At 45.5% G+C, this 13,720-nt stretch overlaps 1 non-coding gene across 1 annotated transcript; it reads right to left on the reverse strand.

Annotated features, from left to right (window-relative positions):
* Positions 1–12,355: 12,355 nt before the first annotated feature.
* On the reverse strand, positions 12,356–12,427 carry Trnar-ucu (transfer RNA arginine (anticodon UCU)). The gene has a single exon. It is a non-coding gene; the product is annotated as a tRNA-Arg (tRNA).
* Positions 12,428–13,720: the final 1,293 nt, after the last annotated feature.

The raw sequence follows: 13,720 nt of genomic DNA on the forward strand, positions 1-13,720 counted from the left end.
CTGAGAGCGAGAGTGTGAGTGAGAGTGTGAGTGTGAGGGAGAATGAGAGTGAGAGTGTGAGTGTGACTGAGAGTGTGAGTGTGACTGAGAGTGTGAGTGTGAGTGAGTGAGAGTAAGAGTGTGAGTGAGAGTGAGAGTGAGAGTGAGAGTGTGAGTGTGAGTGAGGGTGTGAGTGTAAGTTTGAGTGAGAGTGTGAGGGAGAGTGAGAGTACGAATGAGAGTGTGAGTGTGAGTGAGAGTGTGAGTGAGAGTGTGATTGAGAGTGCGAGTGTGAGTGTGAGTGAGAGTGCGAGTGTGAGTGTGAGTGTGAGTGAGAGTGAGAGTGAGAGTGTGAGAGTGAGTGAGAGTGTGAGTGAGTCTGAGTGTAAGTTTGAATGAGAGTGTGAGGGAGAGTGAGAGTGAGAGTGTTAGTGTGAGTGTGAGTGAGAGTGAGAGTGTGAGTGTGAGTGTGAGTGTGAGAGTGTGAGTGTGAGTGTGAGTATGAGTGTGAGTGAGAGTGAGAGTGTGAGTGTGAGTGAGAGAGAGTGAGAGTGAGAGTGAGAGTGATAGTGTGAGTGTGAGTGAGAGTGTGATAGTGAGAGTGAGAGTGTGAGAGTGAGAGTGTAAGCGAGAGTGAGAGAGTGAGAGTGAGAGTGATAGTGTGAGTGTGAGTGAGAGTGTGATAGTGAGAGTGAGAGTGTGAGTGTAAGTGAGAGTGAGAGTGTGAGTTAGAGTGAGTGTGAGTGAGAGTGTGAGTTGAGTGTGAGTGTGAGTGAGAGTGTGCGTGTGAGCGAGAGTGTGAGTGTGAGTTAGAGTGTGAGTGTGAGTTGAGTGCGAGTTGAGTGAGAGTGTGAGTGAGAGTGTGAGTGTGAGTTGAGTGTGAATTGAATGAGAGTGTGAGTGTGAGTGTGAGTAACAGTGTGAGAGTGAGAGTGTGAGTGTGAGCGTGAGTTAGAGTGAGAGTGTGAGTGTGAGTGAGAGTGAGAGTGTAAGTGAGAGTGAGAGTGTGAGTTGATTGAGAGTGTGAGCTGAGTGTGAGTGTGAGTGTGAGTGAGAGTGTGAGTGAGAGTTTGAGTTGAGTGTGAGTTGAGTGTGAGTGTGAGTCTGCGAGTGTGAGTGAGAGTGTGAGTGAGAGTGAGTGAGAGTGAGAGTGTGAGTGTGAGTGAGAGTGAGAGTGTGAGTGTGAGTGTGAGTGAGAGTGTGAGTGAGAGTGAGAGTGTGTGTGAGAGTTAGAGTGAGTGAGAGTGAGAGTGTGAGTGAGAGAGAGTGTGAGTGGAGTGAGAGTGTGAGTGTGAGTTTGAGTGAGAGTGATAGTGTGAGTGTGAGTGTGTACCTTTTGCTATATACCTTTTGCTATATCCTCATAATTCTAACCAGAAAGCATTTTTATATTTGTCCCACGAGATCCCCCTCCACGAGACCTTTAATTTGATACCCCACACACCCTAGCAGGCTCATATGGAATTCATACCAAACTAACCATGACTCTCATGACTGTAACCAGGACGCATTATTTAAGTGTCCGACGTGATTCCCCTAACTGGAACCTTCAATTTGACGCCCCACATGCTTCAGCGGCCTCACCTTGCATTTAACCTAATCTATGACTCATAATGACTATCTCATGATTAGAACTACGAAGCCTTTTTTTATTTGTACCACGTGATTCCCCTCGTCAAGACCGTAAATTTGACACCCGACACGCCCTAGCGGGGTCAATTCGAATTTTACCCTAATATAAGACTCGCAATGACAATCTCATGGTTATAACCAGGAAGCATTTTTGTATTTCTCCCACGTGATTCCGCTCATCCAGACCATTAATTTGATACCCATCACATCCTAGCGGAATCAATTTGAATGTTAAACCAATCAATGACTAACCATGACTATCTCATGATACAGCCCTACCACATTTTTGTCCCACGTGATTTCCCTTATCGGAACCCCGGACACCCAGTGGCATCATTGTGAATTTTAACCTAATTTATGACCCATTTTGACTATGTCATGGTAATAATCAGGAAGCACGTGATTAACCCCATCGAGACCTTTAATTTGATATGCCACACGCCCTAGCGTTATGAACTTGAATTTTAACCGAATGTATGACTTACCATGACTACGTCATGATATATCCATAACGCATTTTCGTCCCGAATGATTCCCCACATCGAGACCTTGAATTTGATTCCCCAGATGCCCTCGCAGCATCATTTTGAATTTTAACCCAATCTATGACTCATTATGACTGCCTGATGACTACAATTAGGAAGCATTTTTTTATTTACCCTGCGTGATTCCGTTAATCCGGACCTTTCATTTGATACCTTACACGCATTAGCCTCATCAGTTTCAATTTTCACACAATCTAATGCGGTCAATTGCCCAGTCAATTCAGCTAATTCATTTGAAACAGCAGAAAAGACAGCCCCCGCCCCCATTTCCCCCCGGCTCTCACCTCTTCCTTTGTGACCCCTAGTATATCAAGCCGTTAACAGTAGCAGGAAAACAACCAGCCCTCCAGCGCCGCCGTGTGCTTTCCCACCACCCTTTCCCACGCTCTTAGTGGATCCGTCCAGAGGAAAAGTTAAGACAACCCTTTTTAAATGCATAGCATTTTAGTAACTCACAATGTCACGCGGCGTTGGCGTGCGCTGTCGTAGTCCGCATGCGCGCCTTGTCGTAGTCCGCATGCGCGCCCTGTCGTAGTCCGCAGGCGCGCCTTGTCGTAGTCCGCAGCCAGGAAGAAATAACAGTTTCCGGCGCCCGGTTTCGAACCCATGACGCCGCGGGCGGAACGCAAGGTGCCCGGCGCACAACCGACCGAGCCACGAAACCGACACAGATTTCGATGCACCGAACGCGCCTTATATCCTTCACTCATTTCTCGTTTGTTTCGAAAGCGCCACAAGTTGTCCCGCGCTTCCAAAAGATGGCGACACGGGTCCCGCGATCAAGAGATACGACTTGCCGGCGCACCCCCTCGGAAATGCTGTGCATTTGATCGTGCCCCTCGCGAGGGGGATGTCTTTTGGTATTTGTTGTTCTTGCTTGTTCGGACTTTCATTTTTTTGACTGTCGCTTATGTTAGCATCGGGTCGATGCACTCTTAGAGGGGGTGTAATGCCGGGAACCCTGTGTTGGGTTTATTTGTGTTTTGCTTTTACCACCTGGCTGCGCCGGTTTTTAGGACCTCACCAGTCAATTATCACTCACGCGCCCAGCCGCGAAAATTAGGTATACAGCAAGTGCTTATGGCCATGAAAATTCAACAAGAAACTAAAAAAAATCAACCGATCATGCAGATCGCGATTGGGGCCGTACCCGCAGGTAACCTGAATTCCGAGCCCACAGTGACGCATGAAACTTAACAGCCAACCATAGCTGCCTGCTAGGCTACTCATATGTACTCAAACTCATAATGGACTCGAAACTCATGTACTCAGAACTCAAAATGTACTCAAAACTCAATATGTACCCAAACTCAAAATGTACTCAAACTCAAAATGTACTCAGAACTCAAAATGGACTCTAACTCAAAATGTACTCAGAACTCAAAATGGACTCAAACTCTAAATGTACTCAGATCTCAAAAATGGACTCAAACTCAAAATGTACTCAGAACTCAAAATGTACTCAAACTCAAATTGTACTCAGAACTCAAAATGGACTCAAACTCAAAATGGACTCAAACTCAAAATGTACTCAGAACTCAAAATGGACTCAAACTCAAAGTGTACTCAGAACTCAAAATGGACTCAAACTCAAAATGTACTCAGAACTCAAAATGGACTCAAACTCAAAATGCACTCAGAACTCAAAATGGACTCAGAATTCACTATTTCTCAGGCGTACTCAAACTCAATCGGACTGAAACTTAGTCGGGATCACTCGGCTCAAACTCACACAAGCTCAAACTCACCATGCCACACTAGCCTCGCGCTCACTCAAACTCAAACTCACGCGTGAGTTTGAGTCCAAATGAGTCTGAGTGAGTGGACTCATGAGTGAGTTCGCCGACCTCTCGTCAAAGGTATGAAGAAGCAAGCGCTATCCTTATGAAAAAAACTGCAATGCGAACCGAAAACCTTTCTGCTGTTGCTTTACTGTGAAGTTCTTTTTGTTTGGTACAACGCATTTGTCACTAAGGTTGTAAGCTTGTGAAGCTGCTTGTCGACAGTTTCTCATGAATCGATTGATGCCAGTGGACACGCAGACGGAAATTTCGGTTCAGTATCGGTTTCGTGAGCGGTTGCTCCTCATTTTCTTTCTACCAGAGAAAAGCTCGCAAAAAATTTTTGCCTAGTGTGCTTAAATGCTTCTTCGACGAGCTGTTTTGGCTTTAGAGCGTTGCGACGATCAGTTTCTTATAGTTACATTGCCACCTTTGAATGCTTATCAACACGAAAGAAGCCCCCAAAATTATTTACATGCCAGCTGACCGCTTGCATTCTGTGTTACGAGAAGTTTGAGTTACGTGCGCGATGCCGGAGCTGCGCTCCGCTTTTCAACCTGTGCCACGACACATTTTTTGTACCTTCAAGAGAGTGAATTGTTGGGCTAGTTAGTTCATAATATTCAGTTGTTAGTCCAGCGGTGTTGTGTGTGTGCCTCCTCTTCGCGTCCTGCGTTCTGCTCGCTGGTTTCCCCTTTTTTAAGTGCGAATGCACTTCTTAAAGGAGCCATGAAGAGAAAACACAAGTTTGGTTCATTCGAAAGATTGCCTCGTTAGAACCATAGCGACACCACTTATAACGCAAACTTCGCTCAAATAAGCTACATAATTAGGAAAAAAGGAAATTACCATGCGACCCACCAGCTCATTTTCCGCAACAGAACCTATGCCGTCACATGGGCTAAGCTCTGCGATTGGCGGAGGCCGGCAAAAGCAAACGCATGTTAGGCAGGGCTTACAGCTTGCATAGCGAGCTAAATGCCCGTGAAACATACTGCACATTCTTTTTATGACAAAGAACGGTGGAGTAAACGGTTGAAGGTCCGAACGAACTCGCAAGCGTGTGCGCCAATGCGTACGAAACTAGCGCCGCGGCCGAGCTCGACATCTCGCCGTCGCGCAGACGAATTTTCGGGTTCGAGGCTCTTCGGGGCCAACGAACCGTTCCAGCACGCACAGCCGCGACCTTGCTCCGTATCGTAATCCCTTCACAGGAGGTTGGCCGTCATATCGCCAACCAGCAAAGGTAAAAATAGAAACGAGGGGAGTAAGGAACAGCAGGAAGCGACGAGATAGTGCCAGTCGTCGCGTAAGTTTCGAATGGTGTTGGCTTGCTGCTGTCGTTACGAGCTCGTTTCCAGTTTACAACCACTGAAAACTTCAGTTTGTTCAGTTACGGCAGGGACCCTTACGTTAGCTCACTCCTGGGACATGCTGGCGCTCGTCGCCGACTTCGTCAAATCGCTCTGACCTTGGGGAAAAAAATGCCGTAAACACCGCGCATTGACGTTCGTATCTTTCTGGTCGAAGCAGAGAGCTCGCGCGAACGGCTTTCCATACACGACACCGGCCAACTGGCATAAGTGATACTGCTACTGAAATTGAACTATTATTAACCGTAATCAAAATACGGCACATACGTACCAGTCTATATTCGTCCGTCGCGACGGGGCTGACGAGGCAGCGGTGCCGACGGCTGGGCGTTCGTCTGTTGTGGCTATCGCGGAATGGTCGCTTTCCCGTCCACCGCGTATCCCACAACTCTTGCCGCTCGTGCACTTAGAAGCATTGAGCGTTTTTGTGGTGTGAGGTTGTTAAATGCAAGCCCGAGCTCCTCGGCGAGAGTTTTGTTCTCCGGATCAGGCGATTCCATGACTAGGGCTGCGGGTGCACTAGGTTTTACTAGTATTTTTAAAATGGCCGCCGTCTCGATCGACTCCCGCGTGTGGGTGCTATATGGAGTCGACATACTAAGTATCTGTTTCATGGACCGGCTCTATGACGCCATTGTACACGTCACGGAATGTTCAATTTTAGCGGGAGATTTAAAATTTTGGCTTAAATTGCCTTATTTCTCAGTGAATAAAGCATCATTTGCTTCCGGGAAAGCGCTTGGGGTACTATGAAACACCTAATCTTTCGAATAAAACAAACTTTTGTTTTCTCTTCATGGCTCCTTTAAGCGACCCTGAACCTGCGTCCACTGGCGATGTCCGCATGGCATACCCACGTGGGGGATTGGCCAGGAATCTCCTCGTCTTCCATGGCAACGGGGGGAGATGGGCGCGCGCTGCCTGGCCGCTGACATGGCACATACCCACGTGGGGGATTGGCCAGGAATCGGGCGTGAGAAGGGCTAATGCACCCGCTTAAAGGAGTACTGACACGAAATTTCAAAGCTGAGATCCGCTCTAGCAATCAAGTACAACGACAACACAAATAGGTGTCTGTGAATAAATGCATCTTTATTTCTTTGTAGTTGTGTGTGTGTGTGTGTGATCTCTCTTTCGCGAACATTACCGAACCGCGCAAATTCAACTAGTGCATTCGCACTTTCACATTCTTCCCCTCGGGGAAATGCGGGGAATTTTTTCTACCTTGTTTGCACTCCCAATATTCGTCTTGCTTTTACGTGTTGTTTTTTGGTATCTATGGTGGTAGTTCTTCCATTTACTACGTGTGAATAACGGCGAAATTACGCAGAAAATTCGCAAGCTATAAACGGTCTTTCCTGCTAGCTAGTTTACGAGAATAATAATACGAGCGGTTGTTAATAGTGGTGAAATCAGCTGGTCATCTCACGTAATAATCATTTTATTATTCACAAACGCGTGTTTTTATGAAACATCGTTTCTGTAGAATTGTATTGTGTACAGCAAATGAACTCGGTGACCTCTGCAGCAATTTTCTGTATACGACGAATTGTACGAATATTAATGTTATGCTTGTGGAACCGACACAGAATGCGGACATTTGTACTTGCTATACGAGATACACAGCTATTTGCTATTGTCGCATGTATTGAACTTCCTTAGCGATACGTTAGTAATAAAATTAGTGAATAAACCACATTTCTCGCGTACTACTTTTTCTTCCCCAAACAAAATTGGGACGCTTCAGGGTGTGCTGGCTCGCGCGTATTGAACTAAGCAAGATATCCAAACAAATATTTTGTGCACGTGCTGAAAGTCCAAGAAATTATTGACTGAAGGTTGTTGAAAACAAGATGTGCAGCAGCAACACAATCTTAAAAGCAAAATGGAAGCGGTGTTTGTTCGCGCTAGCGGCACACAGACAGTCGCGCTCGTTAAGCCCACAGCAGACGATAAGCGGCATGGTGTTTCCTTCTCGCGCATCAACGAACGCGTTGCCATAGAAGCGTAAGTGATTGCTTTGTTGTTTTTTGGTTTGGCAGTTTCGCCTACCAAGCATCAGGGGAGAAATTGGCGCGAGTGGCACAATTATCGGTTACCTGGGGAGAATACCAGCTGACCTAGCCATGTGACCATATCACTTTCTAAGGATGAAAGGTTGCGGTCAACTAAGCTAAACCGCCGCCTCCGTAAGCATTACTATCATTTCTGTGACATTCGTAATTTTGAGGGAATACTTCATTGTTTGCAATGTCTTCATACAGCCATGATTTAGTGCCGATAACAACAGACGGCTTTACGTTCTGCACCAGGCTATCAAATTCTTCAACTTTTTTTTTACCCTACGGCAGTTCAGAACCAAAAAGGAAAGCGTAGTAAGTGGTTTGATGCAAGGCCGTTTAGGCTTTGCTTTACAACCTCGTTTGTTTTTCGTCCACTACACATTTAACTTCGTCAAGATATAGTAGGTCGAGTCTAAGGTTAACCGGTGTTTCGGCCTCGCTGTTTGTGAATTTTCGCAAATTCCCAAAGCAATTTTCTTTTCCTTCCTGCTTGTTCCGAGAAATCTGACAGGCTGATTCCAGTGTCCTTTGCGGCTTTACTTCTGCATTTCTGCAGAATTGAAGATAGCTTATTTTTCCTTTTCCTTCGTACTTGTTCCGAGAAATCTGACAGGCTGATTCCAGTGTCCTTTGCGTCTTTACTTCTGCATTTCTGCAGAAGTTAGGCTAGCTTATTTTTCCTTGAATGACGGAAAATTCACAATCACGCATCGTTTACGTTCAAAGTAGAGTTTATAGATTCTGGGAGCCCTACCCATAGTTTGAGGGTTAATTTGTAATTTTTATGCACATACTTTCTGTGCAAGTTTTTCCGAAGCTGCCCAGCTTTCCGTGGCATCTTTATCATCGATGCAAACAAAGAGAAGCTTGTGGCGCCTACCGCGGTTTTCCAGGTCATCCACCTTTGCCCGTAACGTCTGTATGACTTTTGGATTTTCCCCAAACGTTTTTCTGCGCTCATTTACCATGGGGCCAAAATTTCCTAATTCAGGGATGTTTCCTTCCAAGTCAGAAATTTGTTTTCTCATGTTTTCTAGCGGTTCAGCTTGGGCTTTTCGGTTCGTCTCATTAAGATTTACCTGATCTTTGTTTTTTTTTTGTTCGTCAGAAACTGACTTAAGTGTGCGCTTTTCCGTAGGGCCTGGGTTTACCTCCACATCACCGCAACATAGCAATAAAGCGCAGCTCTTCGCAAAAGAAGAAATTGTCGCCTTGGACGCGTTTTACATACTGAATGCTTAACTGCACAGCTAAAAAGCACTTGTGGTGGAACCGGCAAAATTCAGACTGCCACATTTTGGGGCGGCAAAGTGACTGAACCAACCTGCACGAGAAGCAGCATATGCGTCCGTAGTTGTGCCGCAGTTGTGGATCCGCCCTTTTGTAGTCCCAAGTCAGGCTCGGCGGCGGCCCAAGGTTGCAAGACCAAATCCCTGCTTTCGCCGTGCTCAGCTGCGCTGCATGTTCCGGTCGAGCCTACGTTGCTTATTTAGCTGTTGGTGACACGTGCGTCGATAGGATGCGGGCCGGCCTTTCGACGAATGCAAGCGCTGCCAACGAGATTGCTTTTGCCAGGAAACGGGACACTCCGTGCAAACCGACACGTCACCTGCTCAAGAAGCAGAATATGCTGTGCCGGTTTCAAGCCCTACCTATCAGATAGGCGTCTATGAGATTTTTTTCTGTATTCTGTTGCATAAAGTTTGAACTAAAGCGGTTTTCAGACACATTTTCCACGAGGCGGTCCCTTCGGAACGGTTTCAAATCCATACGTGGTAGCGAAATCATTTAACTTATGCCTTCGCGTGCTCATCTTCTCCTTCGCTACCAGATGGCGCTTCTACCGAACTTGACAACGCTGAAGACGATGAGATCCAGGTGCCTACGGACGAAGTTTACCTGCGATGGCAGCGAACATCGAGAGATGGTGCGTGCGTCACTACTCTATATTGATTTTCAACCAATGTACGCTGATTGGCCTGACCCGCTTTTCCTTCCCGGTACTGGTACATGTGCTGACACTTCGTATCGGTGCATAGTTCTTTCTAACTGTCTGCAGGAACGCACACAGGCGCTCACCCTTTGTCTTACATAATTCCTCAAATATTACTCTAGTGTTCTTGCCAGTCTTTCGAACTAGACAGAAATGTTCCTGGTACGTACACTCAACCCTTCTAAATTTTAGGGTTGTTTGTCAACGAAGTAGTGCGGAGGAGGCAAGTAGAATAGACAGAGTGAAAACATGAATACGGCCAAGGGAAACTGTAGCCCCCAGGCGGACGGGAAAACGACGCGGAGGCAATCGTCACGCAGGAAATGCGTAATCGACGGAGATAGGCGGGAAGGAAAGTAGATCAAGAAGAAAAGTAAGTTATAAAGCCTCCTCTCCGGAAACCCAAGAGCATAGATGCTATAGTGAAAAAAAACCGCAAAAATATTAACGCTACGATCCCAAAGCGGAAGCACTTTTGCATCACTCGAAAGGAAATAACCTAAAAGAAAACTTATAACCCTCGGTCAACCGAAACAAAACCATTTCCTTTTGCTGCGCTTAACCAGAACGCAAATCTATGATATAATAAAATAATTTCTCTGCTTTTATAGCAAACGTTTACGGCATTTAATGGCTTCCCGCTATTCTGCGGTTACAGCGTTTCGATGTTAACTGCTTTAAAGCGAAGCTTGTTATGCCTCAAGGACGGCGTGGGTAGACCGTGTGAAAACGTACTGCAGGAGAGTTAACTTACAAAAGTGGATTCACAAAACAACGATGGTGAGAAATGAAAGCAGATATATTCCCGTGGTCGCAATCAAACCTGGGTCCCTCGCGCTATGAGTCTATCCGGTTGCGCCATTTCGACATGGTCAAAGGAGTTTGAATTTCGGACCTTGAATTGAACGAAGAAGCAGCAGCTGTGTGTGGAGCCCAGCCAACGTGGGATTCTAATGAACGCTTTTAAATAGCATGTGTCATCTCGTAAATATATCGTGTCTTCATCAACAACGGTTCCTGTCATCCGCTCTGCAGCCAGGTAACAATTTTAAGGACAAATACGCAGTTAAAAAAGGGATTTTATTGGCTGTTTGATGCTGCAGTTCCTTAGTATGTCGTCCTTATGAGCGCAAATGAATTGAGTCTACTTAAAGGACGCATACGGAAGCCCAAGGAAGCTTTCAATGGGTTTCAAAAAATGGCCGTCGTGGTCACTGCACGTTCCTGGATCAGTGAAGTTTTAGTTGGCTCGATAGGAAAGGGACTTTCTAAATCGTTGCTGTGTTTTTCCTCTGGGTACTAATGCCACGACGTGTATATATATATATATATCTCTATATATATATATATATATATATATATATATATATATATATTTATATATATATATATATTTATATATATATATATTTATATATATATATATTTATATATATATATATATATATATATATATATATATATATATATATTTATATATATATAGATAGATAGATAGATAGATAGACAGATAGATACATATGTACATATATAGCAAATCACAATAGGAAATGAGGGGCTCGTAGAAATAACACAGAAATAAGGGTTGGCAGTCAAGAAAAACCTCTGAAAGCAAAAGGGAGGTTGTGGTAGGTCATTGAAACAGATAAAGGATTTGGAAAGAAAGAAAGAAAGCGGAGAAAAAATACCCGACATGTGGGATCCGAACCCACGAACTCCAGAATACCGGTCTGGTGCGATAAGCACTACGCTACCGGCGGGGCGATTTCCTTCCCCCCCCCCCCCGCTTTCTGGGGTATGTATGTCAATGTAATTTTTTCCTGTGCTTGGGGGTGGTAGCCAGCGCCACATTGACTTCTTGGGGTGAAGGGGACCTTCTTTTTTAATCCCCGCGCCGTGACTCGCGTGTCTACGACATGTCGAGAGTGGTCAACCAGCGTATACCCAGCGTATAATTTGGAAAGAAAGAAAGCGTAGAAAAAATGGCCGCCAGGTGTATATATATATATTGTGCTCAGCTCCAAAGGGGCAGGTCTTGATCAATCCGATCCGATATTCCGTACAAATTCTCTATTTGAAAACTTCGTGTTAATTCACACATGCACAAACACCACGTGTGGTCTTCTTTATTTTTCGTGTGTGTTGATTTGTAACTGCGCAAGACTATTCACCAGCTTTTATCATTTCGTGCCTATATATGCCTATATAAGTTTACTCTGGCCAAGACAACACCCCGGTCGGAACGTTAGTCACATTATCGTTTTCATATTTTCATACGTGTGTCTACCCTCTCATGTATGTTTGAAAACAAATCCCGGAACTCATTCAGCGCTACATATATATATATATATATATATATATATATATATATATACGGAAAGAAATGCCGGCAGTCTACAACGCCAAAGAAGGCATAGGGGAAGGTTAGACTATTTTTTTACCGTTAGTGACGTTACATTATTATTAATTTTTAATTATTACGTGAGAAAGAAAGAAAGAAAAACACGCGCCCAGAGTGGGGACCGAACCCACGCCTTTCGATTAGATCTCGAATGCCTTACCAATTCGGCTATCTGGGCGACTGTGTTCTGCTTCACTTTCTGGGGTATTTATATTTACTACAACTGTATCTGACGCTTGAGGGTTGTAGCCAGCGCCACTCAGACTACACGGGGAGAAGGGGACCTTCTTTTTCAACCCCCGGGGCGTGACGCGAACGTCTACAGCCTGTCATGAGCGGTCAACTGGCGGGAAACCCTCTTATGCTACCTTGGCATCAAGGCTGCCAGAACCGAGGCCCTCGCTAAGCTTTCGCGCGATAATAGGGTGTGGAAATGAGGGGCTCGTTAGGAAATACAGAAAGAAATGCCGGCAGTCTACAACGCCAAAGAAGGCATAGGGGAAGGTTAGACTATTTTTTTACCGTTAGTGACGTTACATTATTATTAATTTTTAATTATTACGTGAGAAAGAAAGAAAGAAAAACACGCGCCCAGAGTGGGGACCGAACCCACGCCTTTCGATTAGATCTCGAACGCCTTACCAATTCGGCTATCTGGGCGACTGTGTTCTGCTTCACTTTCTGGGGTATTTATATTTACTACAACTGTATCTGACGCTTGAGGGTGGTAGCCAGCGTAGCCTATGCCTTCTTTGGCGTTGTAGACTGCCGGCATTTCTTTCTGTATTTCCTAACGAGCCCCTCATTTCCAAACCCTATATATATATATATATATATATATATATATATATATATATATATATATATATATATATATGAGGAAAGCAAGTTCTCTTTGCTGAAACCTAGGCCACAATCGTGCCTTAACCTTGTTCGAAGTTTTTCTTCTCATGTATATATATATATATTTATATATATATATATTTATATATATATATATATATTTACATTATGGCCAACCTCTCCTTAAAGGATATGCGCCATTGCCAAGCTGGTACACAGCTTTGGGAGACGACGATGACGCTGCTTGCCTTGCAGACGTGCGCGCTGTTCCGGGGACATTCGAGCTACTTTGCCCACCGGCTTGTATTTGACTGTTAATACATCTTATTACCAGCAGTGCCTTCATTGCCACGTCACCTCTTGTGGTGAAGGTGCAACTTCCCTACCTCTGTCCCGCCAGTCTTGCACAACACGGAGCTTCGGTCAGGATGTCACACCCATCGCGGGACAATGCCACCAACCCGTGAGCCTGCATTCCCCAACCCGATAGTCATTGTCTCCCCACCTCGCGCCCCTGGCTTTTTCTCTGGCGCTGACGATGAGGACATTGTTCAATGGCTCAGCATGTACGAGCGCGTCAGTACCCACAACCCGTGGGATGACACTTTCATGTTGGCAAATTTACCCTTAAATCTGAAAAAACCCGCTCTGGTGTGGTTCCAAACCAACTAATCCAGGCTGACCAGTTAGGATCAATGCAAGCAGGAACTGCGCTATTTGTTTGGTAACTCTGTGGCGCGCCTGCTTGCCGCAAAGAAAGACCTCTCCTCTTGCGTCCAGTCATCCACCGAGTCGTACGTGGCTTACATTCTGGACGTTTTGGCGCTCTGCTCAAAAGTAGGCCCCAGCATGCCTGAGTCTGACAAGGTTGGGCACATCCTTAAGGGCATTGGGACGACGCTTTTAATTTGTTGCTTTGCAAAGAGTGCTCCTCCGTTGAGTCCGTCTTGAAGGAATGCCACCGCTTTGAAGAAGCAAAGTGTCGTTGGTTAGCGCACTCGTTCACCCGCCTCACCCACGCCGCGGCAACATGGTCGTGTGTGGATGTGGCAACGCCACCCCGCCCACCGCAGACCGATGACCTGCCGACTTATACCGACCCTCTGACGG

Source organism: Haemaphysalis longicornis, unplaced genomic scaffold, assembly GCF_048455015.1.
Source record: "Haemaphysalis longicornis isolate Haplotype H1 unplaced genomic scaffold, Haemaphysalis longicornis Haplotype H1 scaffold_13, whole genome shotgun sequence".
NCBI classification, from domain to species: Eukaryota; Metazoa; Arthropoda; class Arachnida; order Ixodida; family Ixodidae; genus Haemaphysalis; species Haemaphysalis longicornis.